The 19,838-nt window shown below is 32.4% G+C and overlaps 1 long non-coding RNA gene across 1 annotated transcript; it reads left to right on the top strand.

Annotated features, from left to right (window-relative positions):
• LOC126744510 (uncharacterized) lies at window positions 1-9,545 on the top strand. The gene is made up of 2 exons (XR_007663211.1): window positions 1-134; window positions 9,264-9,545. It is a non-coding gene; the product is annotated as an uncharacterized LOC126744510 (long non-coding RNA).
• The last annotated feature ends 10,293 nt before the right edge of the window (window positions 9,546-19,838 follow it).

Raw genomic sequence — 19,838 nt, 5'->3', positions numbered from 1 at the left:
ATATATCGTATTTTTCACAAAAAGTATTGGCATTCTAATGTGGAATATAAAAACGTAATAATAAGTAAAGGGTTCCATTTAAAATTACGAAGTTAACATCTACTTCGACGTGTTTCCTGAAGACTCGTCTCCAGGTATTAATTATCTTTAAGTAGTCAGAGGTTTTATTTTATAATAGTTCTAATAGAAATAAGCAAAATCAAAAATAACTTCGTAATACATATTATTAAATTTCTTAATAAATGTAAGACCTCCTATATTTAAAAACAATAATTATATTAACTTACAACATAAAGGCCAATGCGGTACATTAATATGATTAAAAAAGTTAAAAGTAAGATGAGGAAAAAATAATAAGCGTTATTGACAATACTTATTAATTAAATGATGTACCATTAACCTAAGTGCAAAAGCTTATTCAATTTATTTTTTAAATAATAAACTGGGTAATTCTCAAAATTTCTTGAATAGTTTTCTCTAAAATAAAAAATTATACTTAATTCATTAAAATTTGAGGAACGTACAAATTCATATTCATTATTATAGCGATCATGATGAGCTTATGTGCAAAAAAACTATTTTCTATTTATGTACTTTACCCAGCAGAGACCATCTATCAGTAATTAATTGTAAATCAATTAAAACCATGATAATAAATATCCAGTATATGCTACCTGAGGCCTTACTCACTCTTGAGTTCTGAGAGGGCAGAAGATCTTTATTCAATGCAATTGAAAACATAAAAACGTGACAATACATTGAAAGGTGGTAAAGTCCAGCTTAATTGCTGCTCTATTTGACCACCAGAAATAGAGAGATGAACTGAAAATGGTTTTTATGCCTAAAGAAATAAATCAAATATTCGCACTCTCTAATTATTATTTGCAAAAACGGTTAAAGGTAAATCAGAAAAAAAATTATTATGTATATAATTAAAATACATTGATCTAGAGCCTACATGCACGTTAGCTTTGTTACAGAGAACTACGTACATGATTCACAAAATGTAATTGCAGATGAGCATATTTTATTACGATTGGGTGAATAATTATACGGTGCGGCTTTTAATTGTGCCTCTCTTCCTGTTATCTTTTAAATGCGTTTATATAAAAATTTGAAATTTGACATCATAGACAATCTAAATACTACTTTTTGATCGCTAGCTCGTTTTGCCAAAGGCTTTAAAATGGCATGGCGATTCGTGTTTCTTGTTTGTACAATATGCACATTAAATCTTTTAAAAAGTTGATGTTTGATGTTTTAAAAAGTTTGTATTCTATCTTGAACTCATATAAAACTCTGATATATCTTTAAAATTTCCTAAACTATATCCAAACCTAAATCTTTTTATTATTGAAGATGGGCGCTTGCCAATAAATAATATTCTCATAGGCTATATAAGGCTATATTCCTCCGATGAGGAATCCCGAATCGAACATCAAACTTACGCCTGGATTGGTAATAATTTTATATTTATCTTTACCAAGGATGACTACATGTCTTCAATTTTAAGTACTAAACCGTAAACATCAGAGACTGTAGTTGCTCAAATCCAGTGGTTACCACTTTTCTTTCCAACGACACCGCCACAACGACAAGTGGTATAATTTAATTTAAAAAAAAATATCAAAATTTAATAAAATTTCGGAAAATCATCAATATACAAGCGAAATAATATAAAAAGCTACGCTGTGGAACACTACAATTAAGCTGAACAAAATCTGACAGTGAACTTAATTATCCTAGAATATTCTCGAGATAACTATTAAAAACTCGTCTAAAGATGTGTTAAAGGAATCAATTACAAGGTATCAAATAACAATTTTAAGTATTACCAAAATATTAAAAACTTTTAAAAGACCGCTTGTCGTATTATGCCCTAGTCAAAAACCTAATTGGCTAGCTGATAAAATGATTAACTACAAAGCAATTCAGCTAAGATCAGTGGTTTGACAACATTTATTTTCCAATTTTTTGCACTTCTGAAAATTACAGATGATATAATTGAAGCCACTGATCATGGAAAATCTACTGCACTAGTGCTGTTAGACTATAGCAGGGTATTTGATCGAATCAAATCCTAAAACCCATCCGCACTAACCACAAAACCCTACATAAAACCCAAACCTAAGGTCAAAAACCCAAACATCATCCAAAACACCGATAAGGACTGATACGTTCACTCCTCCGCCCGACCTTTTCTCACCAGCCGTGGTCTGAGGGGGCGTGGTCTGCTCCGCAGGCTCGCGTCCAATAACATCTCACCCAGACCTTATAAATACAAGCAACCAAACCTAAACCCGACCAGTCGGTTACTATTCTCCGAGTGAGTCACAAGTCCAAGCACTTAGATGCGACCCAGAATTGTAAAAAGAAGGCGCCTAATCTCGACAAAGGATTTACTTAAAAGACCGGCAAGAGCAGTAAAAGCTAGGCAGGATGGACAGCGTATAACATCACATCATCATGTAGACTGACGCCTGTCTACCAGATAGCTATTGTTCAAATTGCAACTTGACTGAGAAACTCCATAAAATGCTTGCATAGAAATTAGGATGCTGTGAGAAATAATTTTTTTTTCTTGTCCCCTAAACCGTTTTCACATGTGTTCTTTCAAAATTAAAGGGGTGCACATAATAATTTATAAATGTATTATAAAAATATAAACTTCTATAGCGACATATTTAAAGAATGACCCATCCTGTTATTTATAAATATTTTTTAAAGGCATTCTATAAATATCATGGAGTAAGTAATATATTTTGTAGATAATTTCAAGCTATCGCCATGCAACTTTCTACAGAAAAATTTATAATACAAATGCATTTCTTCTTAATGGGCTTAATATTTATTTTGCCACCGCCCTACTTCTTAAAAGAACAACCTTGTGTCGTTAACAAAAATAAAGTTCTTATTTTACATGTACTAATTATTGGATCTATTGCTTTATTACTAAAGCCGTTCCACCTGGAATACACAAACTTAAAAAGTCTAACAGGTACCAGATGGATGGAATTCATTATATCTCGATTGGTATGGCTAAATATAATAATAAAATCTTATAAATTTCGCTCTGAATGGAAGGAACTTTTGGATAGTTTATTAAAGCTAGATAATTGTCATGGTATAAGCAAAACTATTTTAATATTAATATTTCCTTTAAGTATATTTAATAATACTATAAATGTGATTATTAGTCATGCATATGGACATAACGGTGGTATAGATGTCGAGATATTGGCATTTATTAGAAATCTAATTTGTTTTAAGATATCTTTAATAGGTAAGTATATTTTCATTTGTTGTTTCAAAGTAAGAAAAATTAAATGGCCTTAAAAGTATCACTTATGTTAAGATTATTTTGCATGTGTGAAAAAAGATTAAATGTTATGTTGTATTAAAATGATTTGAGGATTATTAATCAGAAGCAAACTATAGCATTGTTAGCAGTACTTTCTAATAAAGAATTTGTTAAGCGTACAATTCTTTAGGGATCTGTTCTTAGTCAATTGTTATCTCTGATTTCTTTGACTATTTATGATTACATCTTTTGTGGATGACATGTTGTATGTGTAAAGTTGTATTGTGTAATGAGCATTATCAGGAGTTCTTTAGTGGTGTGGCATCTTATCTTTCAAAAATCGAGCAACGATTTGATTTAAATCAATTTTTCTTTAATATATCAGAGATTTATTGGTCTGAATGAGTTAGACAGAGCACACAGTTTTAAATATCGTGGTTAGTATATAAGTTTTGACATTAGAAGTGTTCTTGAACTTTGGCAAGAAGAAAATGTATTCTATTTAATAGTTTTTAGTAGACAATGGTAAGGGCTTAAATACTAGAGGTATGTGACGTCCGCTCAGATGTAAAATGCATAAGATCTTTGCTTCTGTCCAATGTATGTTGTGGTCATTGAACCAAGCATGTTCTGCTATATACTGCTATTCCTGATCTGTCACAGTCCCCTTTCACAGCTTCCATAGTTTGGACGTTCCTTTGTCCTGACTTCCAGTGGTCACTTATTACCGCATATTACCTTCCATATTCACAGGGGATTTGGTACACGCAGTTCTTGGTATTCAGTAGGGATTCTGGTATAGTTTTCAATACTAAACCTTGTATGCTAAAAAAAAAAAATACTAAACCCTCCGAAGTGAAGGCCGTCTTGACATTGAACTTTCTAGCAAAATCCTTTAATTTTTTCCAAAGTTCCCTGAATAATAACATAATCGTTAAAAATCTTGAGGATCCTCCAGTAGCAATAGCTCTTTCCTTGTTATTTGTCTAGTTTCCTAATGGTTGTCTTTATTAATTTGCTTAGGTACCTGTTCTGCTGTAATTCTTTAGGGATATTTCCTATTTCCCTGCTAAAGTCAACATTATTGTTGCATATTATGGTTACCCTCCTATAAAAATCTTTTCTTATGTTTATTTGTATATTGCAAAGTTTTAAATTTGTCCTTACATCGCGTACCTGTATCAAGTTTTTGATAACTAAAGCATTAATTATTTTCTAATTAAACCTTATATTCTAAGCGCAAGAATTGTCCTAAAATCAGGCATAATTATTTTTTTTTGAATATATTAAAGAGGATATTCACTTATTGTCAATGTGCCATAATTATTTAAATCACGCTTGTGAGCCTATTTTTTGAGAATTTCATTGATGGATAGTTTTTGGATATGTTTTTGAAAGTGGTAGACAATGGTAATGTAGAAACAGGTAGTCGGACTGACATTGTTTTTGTTTTTGGTACAACACGACGTTTCGGTCGGTAAGTATCTCCGACCGTTATTAAGTTTAAACTAAAGCAATTTCCTATTCTGCAGGCTTCTTGTAGGCAGGATATGATTAATGGCATCAATGAGGTGTGAATTTTGATGATGCGTGAAGAGAGCATCTGCTAGAAGAGGTCTCCATATATTGGGAACATCAACACTGGATTGGCTGAAGACGCCCTGGTTTTGCGTTATGTAGGCAGCTTCCAGAAATTTCCTTTTTCGCCAGTGTGATTCCTTCCTTAGGATTTTTGTTTCAGACCCGTGAGTGTTATGGCCGTTTGTCCAAGCATGTTCAACTATGCCTGATCTGGCTACTTCTTCAGTGGTCGTCCATTTGCGATGTTCCTTGGACCTAACTGCCAAAGGTTTTTTCGTTTCGCCAACATATGAGTCGCCATACTCACAAGGGATCTGGTAGATGCAGTTTTTGGTGTCTGCTGTAAATTCTGGCTTTGTTTTGGAAACAGAACTTCTTATTGTATTGCTAGATCTAAAGGCGGTTTTTAGATTAAACTTCATAGCAATTCGTCGGATTTTCTTTTATTGCAGAATAGGAAATTGCTTTAGTTTACACTTGATAACGGTCGGAGATACTTACCGACCGAAAAGTCGTGTTGGACCAAAAATAAAGACAATGTCAGTCCGACTACCTGTTTCTAGTTTTTGGATAGTTAACTTAATTAGAAGAAATAATATTTAAACGTTACCCTCTCTAATTTCTTGCCATTTCCAAACAATATTAATTTTTATTACTTTGCTTTAAGCAAGATATTTCTTAAATGCAGAAAAAAGATTGCCATAGCCATTTAAGTTATGCATCTCAAAATAGATTTTTATACTTTTAATTTACTTTAATTTGTGATTTTAAAATGCATTCATTTTCATGAAATTAAACTCTAACTAATAAAACCGCTTCGCATTACCAGCGATGACCTCCACAACCTAAACAGTTTGTTGTTTACACTTAATTAGGCAATTTATTCCAAAGTTTGGGAATAAACCAGACGTAGTTTATACAAGAACATGTCAGATGTAGATTTTAAGTCCTCCTGCTCCCAAATTATATTTGTATTTCTTGTTGCCTAGTATTATGACACTTCATAAAATTAAACTAAATGAACAAAGTTAATTCAGCTTAAAAAAATTAGCGTTTGAAGCAAATATTAAGTAATATACATGAATTGTGTCTATTAACAGTTTGGTTAAAACGCTTTTCATTTGAAAAAGAACAGTTACGTTATTATTTAGTTCACGGAAATATTTAAGAGCACTAATACTAAAAAGTAAGACATCTTCAAATTGTGATACAGCTCCTCTAAAATTATTATAATACATATTTTTTGTTCCTTTAACTATGAAATTCAGCACCATAAGGAAATCATCTCGAGTTGGGCTTGTTGGACATTCAATACTTACTACAGATCAATTTCCTAATCTGCACTCTTCATCTGACCGGTAAGCAAATCTAACCTGATGATTGGATGTGTCAAACACATGCCTTTTACATTCTAAATCCACTTAATTACTGTTATTGACAAAACAAGAGCCCTTGTATAGAGTCTTCTAAATATGTGTGGTACTTACGCGGATTTGTGGAAAAACCTAACAGTAGAGATTGAAATATTCTTGAATGTAAGGTAAGTAGGAGGAAGTTGTGTAAAATTAAAAGAAGAATAGAAGAATAATAAGATGATTTGTCTAATGAGATCAGCTAATGCCAGTTAAAGTTACATTGAGTCAAGATATTTAGTGTATCACAACAATCGAAAAATGATCTTCGTTGCTCAACTCAGTTATATCTAGAGTCTACTGATAACTCAGAAAGACGGAGCCATCGTAGAAAACAAATTTTTGGTAATATGTCAATCTCCATGAGGAGCAATCCACAAAGAAAATTAAGTGAGAGCCTTGAAATTGTAAGCGCCAGATGTGTAGTATCTGTTTCAAGCCTTAGGAATGTATTTGAGGTTATTCGAGGTAAAAGCAGACGTTAAAAAGACGTTTAAAAAATTATGTTTAAGCTTTTTCTAAAATTTTGGCATATCTGAAAGCTCATGCTGGCAATGAGGATAAAGCGTTAAAACCTGTTAAATTAAGTAAGGTCATCTTTGAAGACTACAAGGTGCTTTTAATAATGGCTACACGCGAAATTTCAAAATCTAAGGAGTGTGGCATTTTTATCACAGCTTGTTACGCCACATCTAGGAAAAGTGCAGAGGATAAAAAAAGAAGCCAATATAAGTCTGGGTTAATACAACTTTGATTTTTTCACTATTAAAATAGAAAAAACATAGTTAGGCGTTTCATTTATTCGCCTAAAACACATAATTCGCAATTTGAAGGCATTAACACTCGTATATATAAGCAATGTAAAACAATGTATATAGCAAGTCGATTTCGGAGTTACTTAAAATAAAGAAGTCATCGAATTACAGCAAAAGTAATACATAGTGTATTTCAATATTCAATATTCTTTCTTTTAATTTTACCCTCTCTAAGTTGTTGCTATTTCCAAACAATATTTATTTTTATTACTTTGCTTTAAGCAAGATATTTCTTAAATCCGGAAAAAAGAGTGCCATAGTCATTTAAGTTATGCATCGAAAAATAGATTTTTATTCTTTTAATTTACTTTAATTTGAAATTTTAAAATGCGTTCATTTTGATGAAATTAAACTCTTACTAACAAAGCCGCTTTGCATTACCAGCGATGATCTCCACAACCTAAACAGTTTGTTGTTTACACTTAATTAGGCAATTTATTCTAAAGTCTGAGAATAAACCACACGTAGTTTATACAAGAACATGTCAGATGTAGATTTTTAGTCCTTCTGCTCCCAAATTATATTTGTATTTCTTATTGCCTAGTATTATCATACTTCATAAAGTTAAACTAAATGAACAAAATTAATTCAGCTTAAAAAAATTAGCATTTGAAGCCAATATTAATTAATATACATAAATTGTGTTTATTTACAATTTGGTTAAAGCCCTTTTCAATCGAAATCGAATAGTTACGGTATTATTTAGTTCAAAAAAATAATTAAGAGCACTAACACTAGAAGGTAGGTCGATTTCGGAGTTACTTAAAATAACTAAGTCATCGAATTACAGCAAAAGTGATACGTAGTGTATTCCATCGATTTTAATGCCACATGCACCTGCAGCTTTGAACATTTCTTTAATGTTCGACAAAAAAGAAAAGCGATTCACCCTGAAGCACTCCTAATGATATTATAAAGTCGCTTGTTCCCTGTAAAGTCCTTATCTACATAGCTTTAGCACAAAGGCTTTGTAGTACTGCAACAAATTTAGCACTCACTTCCAATTTGTACAACTTTTTCCAGACCAATTCGCCAGATACGACATGAAAGGCGCATTTAAAATCTATAAAAGCCATAAATAATTTACGATGTATAAGCGCTGTTAAAGTAAAAATGTTATCGCACTCACACCCTCTCTAACACCCGCTTTGGTGCCTGACATATTAATAATCTTTTTAGTAGATTTTGCGTGAGTTTTGTGGGGCAGTTAATTAGACCATTGGTCTGAAACTATTAGGGTCATTCTGAATGAAAAAAATATTCAAACGTTCTATTTTGTCTACATTCAATAAATAATTAAGTATATTAAATTCTACTGAGGCTCGTCTGTGAAAGCTATTAATATTTTTAAATGCCAAGAAAGGATTAGAAGATGATGATCTGCATTGTAGAATTCTGACAGTTCGACCACTGCAATTAGTATCTTATTTTTAATTCACGACAAATTTTGACCATGATTCTACTGATCAGGTCATAATAACTAGGTGCGGGGACCTCGAAATCTCATTTTATTTCGCCTTCCTAGAAGGGTATATTTCCGAGCAATAAAAGCTGATTGAATTTCACCAAAAAATATAAAATATCTTTAAAATTTCAATCCTCTTAAGAGAGTATTAATGGATCTGTTACCAAATAGGCGTTACTATTCTTTTAGCTTCACTTAATTATCACAATATGTGTTGTTGTTTTTAGATAAATTTTGCCTAATCTAATAATTGGCAATAATTGGGTCAGTAGCATATATATCTGTAACGTTCAGATAAAGATAATGAACCTTTACTTTTAATAAAGCCTTTATTACATTTTTAGCTTATCTCTTTAAAAGAAAATTTACATTGCTAAACTACAACCTTAAAACCATCTTACAAGAACCAAGTGAAAAGGCCACCAATATAATAATTTCTGTTAAAAAATCTTATATAGAATTAGATGGTCTAATTGAAAAATTCAACAGACTAAACGGTTATCAACTGGTTCTTATAGTATCTCACTCCTCACTTCAGCTCATTAATGCAGCCATGTACGGTCTCTGGAAATCAACAAAGCTACATGGCTCTCTAGATATTGTTATAAGCACTGTGTTATTGCCATACGTGTCATCAGCTGTAAGTGCAGTCATCACTTGAAAATTTTTATTTTAATAATATTTTTTAGATAAATTTATTTCATATGATGGATAGTTGTCACAGTATTAAAGTCGCAATAGGCAAGCTACTGAGAACAACATATAAGATGGAAAAATCATTCTCGATATTCTCTGAACAATTTTTGGAGCTACGCAATTTGTCCAGGATGGTGTATTATCAACGGACGGCAATTACTGCTCACGGATACTTCGAGATTAATAGATTAACTATTTTTTATTTTTTATATAATACGTCAACATATTTTGTTGTGCTTGTACAATATTATCGTAAATAAGATTGGGTTATTATATTTTATATTTCTCATGTAAAACAGATGGAAAGCAGAAGATCGTTTATAGGAGTTGCTAGCTATTCACCGGATTTGAAAATCTTGGATTGTTTATAGACGCATTTCAAGACAAACTTTTTTATTTATGTTATTTTTTAAAAACCTGTATGGATGTTTCGTCCAGATATATTGTGGTTGGTGTATCGAGACCATATGCTTGAGGTACATACTTGAAGTACTAAGTTTTGTAGGCACGAACTTAATAAATATACCTGGAATGCCAATTCAATAAAAAGTAACTGACCACTACTAGGGCAGCAATTTTACGTAATTGTGTCCTTTCGATGTTGGTCACTCTGACAAATTTTAGCTGTGCCAATCGTAGGGAAACAAACCAATTAAAGTTTTTGAGAGGTTATGTTTATAAAAATACAAAATAGAAAGTTACATATAGGTAAGAATTTCTTTAAGAATTTGGTTAAAATTTATGAAAGAAAATAATCCTCACCTAAAATGAGATAAAGTTTAAATCAACATTGAATAGATGCATGCACTTTAAAATATTTGTTTTATTATTCTGATAATCTTGAATCTTATAAATCCTAATTCCATGAAAATGAAGATCTTCATTTAAATTTTTGCTTGTATTTACTTAACAGGTTCGGTTTATTTTCTTTCTGTTTTTACCATGACGAGTATTATATTCCTTTCAGGTACAATGTTTCCACATTAATAGGTACAACAATCTATAAAAATCAAAATATAGATGATTTTATGAGAGTTTGTAATTAGCAAGGGCTTATATAGTAAAAATATATTATTCTATCATAAACAACAGAGACAATTCACAATAATTCGGTTTTGAGAAACAGTGAACCAAATACCTTTAAATAAAGATGGTGATACATTATTCACGTATTAAATAAGGAGGAATATACATCGCCTGTTCCAGACGATATACCCAAGCGTCGTTTACAAATCGCCAAAAACTAGGCATTCCGCTATACTCACACGTCAAACGTCAGCGTCGTCAACTTCATTACCGTTATTTAATATATTTTTTGTTGGCAACACTAAAAATGTTCAGCGTGACCAACATCAAAAGTACACAACCACTAGAAACATGGCGGCTACCAGGCAGTGGTCATTTTTGGGAATCGTGGTCATATGCATTAGCAGTCCAGGTATATTTATTAAGGTTGTAGGTATTTGCAGGAGCGTATCCAGGAATTTTGTCTTCGAGATAAGTAATTTTTGTATAAGTTTTTTTATAATATGCACACTGTCAATGCAGTTCAACATTTTAATTATTTAACCATTGTAGTTGAAGCTTTACTTATGCAAAGAACATGGGTTATATTCTAATAAAATTTTGTATTTGTCAGAAGTATGTTGTGCCCAAGAAAGGGATCGTGATAATGGGGATATCAGTACCTGTTAGAGATACAGCTAAGGTTAAATTAAAGAAAAGTTGAGTTCTTTAAAAATAATTTTGATGGCCTGGTGAGTTATTTTGAAAAAATCAAAATTTGGCATTATCAATTTTATTTTTTTAGACTTTATTTTAAGAGATATTAAAAAACTAATAACACTTCTTCATTTGCACCCTTAAGGTACTAAATAATGGTCTTTTTATATTTTTTATTCCGGGTTTGGTTCGCTAAAAACCATAATTAACTTATTACGAATTCACCAACGTATCACATGTTATACTTTTTTTGTTACTTAAAATGAAAATTTTGCGCTTTCTATATATGCAAATAGCAAACAGTTTAATGTGTGTAATTGGCTATTACTGACTTTTGTAATATTTTACCTAATATTTCATGTAACGATTATTTTTTTTTTAATAATCATTAGTCTAGTAACTATAAATAAAATTTAAAACTAAAAGGAAAAATAAATAATTTAGCGCATTCTTTATTCACTTTATATTAGGTGTTTAAATAGTTTTTTATTATTTTTATACATTTTCAACATCTTTGATGTAATACTAGTAAATGCTGCCATAACATATTCTCGTAATTGCTGGTAAAATTCAAAAGAATATTGGCATACTTCGTTTTTAACAAAACCCAAATGAAGAAGTTCCCTCTAAACTCCCGTTGCTATTGGCAAAGTTTACTGAATAAAATACTATATTTAATATAATACTAAATATAATAATAAAATACTGTATTTTATTCAGTAAACTTTGCTATTGGTTTCCATAAAGTTGGATCCTTGATCGTGACATAACTTTATTGCCAACCGTATAAATAAGAAAAAACTATTTAAAGATTGGCACTTCAGCACGCTTTAGTGTCCAAACTAAGCAACTTTAAACTAAAATAATTTTAGTTAACTAGGCTAACATTGGTCTTATTATCATCATATTATTATAATCAGTTTTTTTCAAAACTTTCGGAGACATCCTGTCTTATTTTTTTTTTAACTATTGAAAAATTTCTCGTATAGTGAACCGCATTGGTATGTTCTTGAACTGCAGTAAATAATAAAACACGAAATTATTGAATAATTACTTTAATTTACAGGGTGTTAGTAAATAAGTGCGACAAATTTCAAGGGGTGATTTGACATGGAAAAATAATGACAGTTTGCAATATACACGTATGTCCGCAAATGCTTCGTTTTCCGAGATACGGGTTGTTAAAGTTTTTCTTAAAAATTGACGATTTATTTATTGCTCTGAAACTAGTCGAGATATGCAAATGAAATTTAGAAGGTTTTAAGAGATAGTTATGGCGCATTTTTTAGCATGCGATTAAGAATTTTATATTTACCATTGGCGCGCATACGGGTGATGATCTCAATTTAAAAAAAGTAGTACGCCACTAAGATATTTCAAATTAAAAATAATTTTTGAATTCCTCGTTTTTGACAAAAAAACCTTTTATATATTTTTTCGTGTGTGGCACCGTTAGTATGCAAAAAAAATCTTGACGCGTATTTTTCATTTTTTTAATACATTATCTAGTAGGATACTGTCAACATTTATCTAATATAAGTACGAAATGTCAATATTTATCAGCGAAATACGAAATGTCAAATTAGCGTTCGTTCACTATTAAGTCTTTAGTATTTAAATATTCTTTTATCAAAAAAATTGAAAATTTTATAAATGCGGAACTATCGGATATGCATTTTATCTATGGCCGAAGTAATGGCAATGGTAGGCAAGCTCGAAGATAGTATACTGAGTTGTATCCAGGACGTAAAGTACCCCATCACACAATATTTGCCCGTCTTCACCAACGTTTGCGTGAAAATGGTACCTTTAAGAAACAAACGGCCGACTGCGGGCGCCCTCGACAAGTACGAACGGTGCAACTAAAAGAAGCAGTTCTAGAGTTAATTGCGGAGTCACCTGAAACAGGTACTCGAAAAATTTCCAATATATTGAATGTAAGCAACTTCACTGTATTTGAAATTCTTAAAGAAAATCATTTGTATCCATTTCATATTCAATGTATGCAAGTTCTACTACCTAGAGACTTTTTTTGCGTATATTTTTTTTGTCAATGGATTTTTCATCAAATCGCTTAAATTTCTAATTTTTTAAATGGTATTTTACTGACGAGGCTACTTTTAGAAGACATTGCATACGAAATTTCCTTAGCAATCACTTATGGGATGAGGAGAATCCACATGGAATCTTTGAGGCTTATTTTCAGCATCAGTTTTTAGTAAATGTATGGATCGGATGTGTAAATCTTGGATTAATTGACGTTCATTTAGTATCGGTTTTGTACGTTTGTTTCCTGCGTTAGGTTCAAGTTCAAGTTACTGTTTACTTGCAGTTCCTGTTTTAATATTTATTTCAATTTTAATAACATTGCCTTATAATCTAAAATGAACCGCAGTTTCAAATGTTGTCAGAAGAGGGATTTTCCAAATTATTGCTGCATCTCTTGTATTTCAATATTCCACCCAAGTTGTCTGGAAAGAAATTCTGATGCCATAAAACTGGGAGGCTATAGGATTTTATGCTCACAAAGATGTCAAGATGATTTTAATGAAAGAGATCAGGAAGCAAAATTAATGAGCAAAAGATTTATGATTTGTTGACAGAATTGAAAGAGAAGGATAGACATATAGAGAGAATGAGAAGAAACAGCATGGTTTTTGAAGATGAAGTGTCGGAGGCCGAAAAGAAGTTTTCCTCATCCCTGGAAAATCTGCATAAACGGAATGAAGAGCTTAAAGTTGAATTGGAAAACTTAAAAATTAAAGAAGGTGAATTGTTGGCATTACTGGAAGTGAGTGAAAGGGCAAGTCTTAAGTTCAATTCACAAATAAGCGAGCTAAATATTCTAAATAAAAATTTAATAGTAACGATAAAAACATTGGAAAATGAGTCTTCAACCTATAAGACTGAAATAAAATTGCTACAAAAAGACGTAAACGACTTAACTAATTTAAATAAGAAGATGTTAGACTCCGTAAAGGTGTTGGAGGTTGAAAAAGATACCTGTTGTTCCGACATTTGTGCATTGAAGGAACAGTTACAGATATCCAAATCTGTTGTTATTAATTCTCCAACACAGCTACCAACTAGGCCAAATACACCTGACGATAGTCGACCTCGGCTTCTCTTTGTTGGTGGAAATTGTAGCAGAGTGTTCCTAAAACATTTACGTTTAAAGTTTGAAGCTTACTACAAGGTCCAGTGTTTCCTGAAGCCGGGCAGTTCAAGCAGTGAGGTGATTAGGACAGCATCAAATTTAGTTAAGGACTTTACGAAAGAAGATTTTTTAATAGTAATGTTAAATGGAATTTGCTCTTCATCTGATGTTTTAAAAAATTTAATTCAAAATCATGTTGATACAAACACTTTAGTGATGACAAGCCCTTATACTTATTTAAACCATAATGTTATCTATAATAGTAATAAGGCCCTTTATCGTACTTTTCATGAGAATAATATTAATCTGTGTGGGATTTTGGAGTCTAATCACGCCAGTAACTTTGGTTCAGACTTGGCATCATTATTACATGCACATATTTTCAAATATTTTAAAATAAATATTTCATCGAATAAATTGTCTTTGAATCATCAAATTAATGAGTCTGAACTAGTTACTGATCGTGAATTGGATTCTTCTTTTTTATAGACGTGTCCACGAAAGTTGAATCTCATTCATGTTCATATTCTACTAGTAAAATTGAAATTAGCTCTTCGAAAAACTTAAGTATCTTTATTCTTAATATACAATCCCTAAGAAACAAGATGGATGAGCTTCATCTTTTGCTGGACACATGTAATTTTCCTGATATTGTACTTCTGACTGAGCACTGGTTGAGGCCTAGTGAATGTTTTTTAATATCTGATTATCTTCCTATATCAAATTTTTGTCGTCAACAATCTATACATGGAGGAACCATGATCTTGGCTAGGCAAACAATTGAAACGATTTTTTGTAATATTGATAAGTATGATAATCTTCTGTTCGAGAATGTTTTTGAATTCTCTCTTTCTTTTTGTAAGCGTTTTAATTTATATATTCTTTGTGTTTATAGGCCACCTACAGGAGATATTGCTATGTTTCTGGACAAACTTGATTCTATTTTATCCCAGTTGTCCCTACACTCTAAGGTTATATTGGCTGGTGACTTTAATATCAACTACACTGATGAAACCTTGCCACGTACTTCTCTTTTAAGTATTTTAAATTCTTACGACTTGAAAATGCACGTTCTTTCTCCCACACGAATAACTTCTTCATCTGCAACTACAATTGACTATTTCTGTACAAATTTTGTTGACGTTTTATGCACAGTACTCCCATCTGGTATTTCCGACCATGAAGCTATTCTTGCTAAAATGCCATATAATACTGTATCATCTTCATCTCATTATATGGGAAGAATTTTCAGCAGGAGAAATTTCAATGCTTTTTCTGCTGCTACAGCTTCGGTAAATTGGAATGCACTTGAAACGGCTTCTGACCCACTTACTTTATTTTTTCAAGTTCTGTGTGATAAGATCAATCAGTGCTTTCCTAAAATGAGGCTTAAAACTAAGAAACGAAAACCATGGGTTACAAGAGGCCTTGGAATTTCTGCTAAAAACCTCCGTTTTTTAACTAAATTGTGCAAATATACCCACAAATGAAAATATCCTTGTATATCATCAGAAATACCGTAGTCTGTACAGAAAGACAATTAAAGCAGGAAAATCTAATTATTATAGGGATCGCTTAAATATGTCATCAAATAGGCAAAGAGAGTGTTGGTCGATTATTAATGATTTTAGACATTGCCATAGAAAAGTATCGGAACCGGAGTTAAGACCTGACATTTTAAACGACTATTATTGTGATATACCTAATATCTTGCTCAAGGGCATTCGTAGTAACATTGATCCCTTACACTATCTTCAACAAGTGTCGGTTGAGCATTCATTTTTCTTTCATCCTGTCGAACTTACCGAAGTAAAAAATGAAATCAAACGCCTTAAAAACCATAAATCATCTGGAGCTGATGGGATATCTTCGAGGTTGTTACTCTTTTTGCCTGATTCAGCCTTAAATGCTTTAGTTTCTGCCATAAACAATTCTTTACATAATGGCATTTTTCCTTCATGTTTAAAAGAGGCAGTGGTTATCCCTCTTCATAAGGGTGGAGAGTTGGATCAGCCTTGTAATTTCCGTCCCATTTCTATTTTGTCTACCCTCTCTAAGATAGTTGAAAAACTTGCAAAAAGCAGAATTTTGTCCTTTTTACATCATAATGGCATTTTGTCTGCAAATCAGTTTGGATTTCAAGCCGGTAAAGGGACTCATGATGCTGTTTTTAGCTTTTTGGAGAGCGTCTATGTGTCCTTGAATTCTGGAGAGTCATCGGCGGCAGTGTTTTGTGATCTATCCAAAGCATTTGACTGTGTGGATCATGGAATACTGTTATCTAAGCTCGATAAATATGGTTTTAGAGGCGTAGCATTGCGATGGCTTGAGTCCTATCTATCAAATCGTACTCAGAAGGTTTCAGTGTCTGGGCGTTTGTCTGCTTCTAGATCCCTAAAATGCGGCGTTCCCCAGGGTTCAGTGTTGGGACCACTGTTATTTTTACTGTATGTGGATGACTTGAGTTCATTGAAACTGCAGGGCAAGGTGGTTCAGTTTGCTGATGATACCACCATACTATGGAGCCATAAAAATTCTGACTATATTAAGACTTGTATCCTTGAAGACCTTCAGATTTTATCAGGGTGGTGTGCTTCCAACAGGCTCGTGTTTAATGTAAGAAAGACGTCTATTATGGGGTTTAAGTGCGATGTTCAGGGTCTGATGTTTGACGAAAATTCCCTCTTGCAGAATAAAGAGTGCTGCAAGTTCCTAGGAATTACCATTGATGGTCGCCTTCGGTTTGAAGATCATATTTTACATTTAGCTGGGAAATTATCTTCTGGATGTTTCGCAGTAAGAATGGCAAAACAAGAGCTGGGAGGGGTGGTTGCACGTTCAGTGTACTTTTCACTTATTGAATCTCATATTTGGTATGGCTTGCCTTTTTGGGGTTTAACCAATAAGGGGCTACTTAACATTATCTTTGTTATTCAAAAAAAAGCAGTTAGATACCTGTGTTCTGCTAAGTTAAGAGATTCTTGCAAACCCCTCTTCATTTCTGAAAAAATCCTAACTCTTTTTTCACTCTTTATCTTAGAAACAGCTGCTCTTATTCACAAAATTCCCAAACTACCCTCTGACACTGGCCATTTGACTCGTCGTGTAAATGATGTTCCCCTATCTATTCCTACGTCTTCCCTTACCAAAAACTCATTAATTTACATAAGTAAAAAAATTTACAATCATGTTCCTCTGTGTGTTAGACATATATCGGATATTAAGAAATTTAAAAGAGAATTAAAGTCGCTTTTATTGTCTAAGGCATATTATAACCTGGATGACTTTTTTAATGATAGGTTTTAACCTTGGACATGTTGAAAAGTTTTCTTTTTTTCCTTTTTTTTTCTCTAGTTTTGTCAACAAGTTTACCTTTATTTAGTAATTGATTGTTTTATTTAGTTATCTTTAATTTAAGTATGTTCAAAAAGTTTTGTCTTTTTGTGTTTAATTTTGTTCATTGTTTTGTCAATTTTTGAAATTGTATTTGTGTTACTTAATCGGCCCATATTTCCTTTCACAACGCCTAACAGGAGAATCTTACCTTAATTTCCTACATGAAGAGTTACCTATTCTTTTTAAAGAAATTCCTCTACAGCTGAGGCAACACTTGTGGTTCATGCATGATGGTGCACCAGCCTATTTTAGTATCAATGTACGTAATCACTTAGATACAGTATTTCCAAATCGTTCAAAAGGTAGGGGAGGTACAGAACATTGGCCGGCTCGATCGCCAGATTTAAATCCTCTAGATTTTTGCATTTGGGGTTTTCTTAAGTCATTAGTTTATTCCACTCCGGTCGAAAATGTTGATGACTTGAGCAATTGAATTATAGCCAGCTGTAAGATGATAAGAAATACATTGGGAATATTTGCGCGAATACGAGAATGAATGAGGCGAAGAATTGAATCTTGTGTAACGTTTGAGGGAAGTCATTTTGAACACTTGTTGTAGCTAGCATGTGAGCCTATATAAAACTTTAGTATTTTTATTTTCTATTATTGTTCTGATTTAATGTTGTTGTATTAGATAGTTCTTGATAATGTATTAAAGAAATGAGAAATACGCGTCAAGATGTTTTTTTACATAAAAGCGGCGCTACATACGAATAAAAGGTGAGAGAGGTTTTTTGTCACAAATGGACCGATAAATTCAAAAATTATTTTTAATTTAAAATCAGTGGCGTACCATTTTTTTCTTTACAAAAATTGAGATCATTACCCGTATGCGTGCCAATGGTGAATAAAAAATTCTTAATTGCATATCAAAAAATGCGCGATAACTACCTCTTAAAACCCTCCAAGTTTCATTTGCATATCTCGACCGGTTTCAGAGCAATAAATAAATCGTAATTTTTTAAGAAAAACTTTAACGAAGTATTTCCGGACATACGTTTATATAGCAAACTGTCATTATTTTTCTATGCAGAATCACCCTTTGGAGTTTTTTGCACTTATTTACCAACACCCTGTATATGAAAATATTCTTAATTATTACTAACTTGCCGGTTTATACGTCATCTTTTTTACTCTCGATAAAATGTGTTTTAATTGAATGAAAAAAGAGGGGGTGCCTAACGTCAATCCGCGTTAGGGTCCATCTGTATGTCAAACAAATTAATATAAAGGTAAATTTACAATTGTTCTTGCAAAAGGTACGCAACCAAAAGCGTTGGAGAAAACGAGTCTTATCGAGAGGATCTTTTTTGTAGCAAATGAGTTAATGGATCCAAATTACGTAACCAAGACCCTTTTGTTCAATTGACGTACAATTATGAAATAAGCAATTATCAAAATACTCAATCCAAAATCCACGACCAAAAAAATGTCAAACTACTGATACGATCCCACAAACAGTCAGTAATTCTTAAGCCGATTCAAGTTAGAGGCTCAAATTGATATTAATACTTTATACTTTATAGCGTTTTTAAAAACAAATCGAGATTTAAGCTTCTTTCCTCCTTTACATCCCCTGAGTTTCTCCAGGAAGAGTTCTCTCAGAAGATGGAAATGGTTTAGGCTGCTATTCAAACCACTTTCTGCGTCCTTGTCTCTAGTATATGTATACTTTGAGTGAGGGGTTCTATTTCAATATTTTTCACTGTATAGTATAGGTTCTCGGTTTCGAGGAGCAGTAATTTGGTTTTCCCATCATACAACTGGCATCATCTAGCTTATTTACTGGCGTGAATAGGATCCAATAATCACTGGTGGACAAAAAACACTACGTGTGATCTGGATCAAAAGAACTTCGACTTGAATCCTTCATGAAGACGTAGTAAACATGACATGATGTATATCAATAACTGCAATTCAAGATCAAATAAAGACTATCAAAAATATTAATCATTGATTGATATTTTTCCTTTTGCATACGCGATATTTAATTACATCCCAGATGACAGGATGATTTGAAAACTGTTGACTTCATTTATCTTCCACTATCACTTGTTGCTTACCTGTAGCGAATATTTTTTTTATATTTTCTCTTATAGCGCAAAATCCTCAGAGGCATGGAGTAAAATTATCCGCGTGCCCTTTCAGTTAGCTTTGGAGCGCGCAATGTCTTTGACATCACTCGTGTATAAAACGGCATTACGCGGATTCGCGAGCGCCAGTTTGTTCGCCAATAAATTCGGGAATTTTTGATATTCGCGTTTGGTAAACTTACTTGAATTCCCGCTCTAAA

The sequence above is a fragment of the Anthonomus grandis genome, chromosome 14 (genome assembly GCF_022605725.1).
Source record: "Anthonomus grandis grandis chromosome 14, icAntGran1.3, whole genome shotgun sequence".
Classification (NCBI taxonomy): domain Eukaryota; kingdom Metazoa; phylum Arthropoda; class Insecta; order Coleoptera; family Curculionidae; genus Anthonomus; species Anthonomus grandis.
Note: the sequence above shows the minus strand (reverse complement) of the source record. Positions and strands in the feature narration are given on the sequence as shown.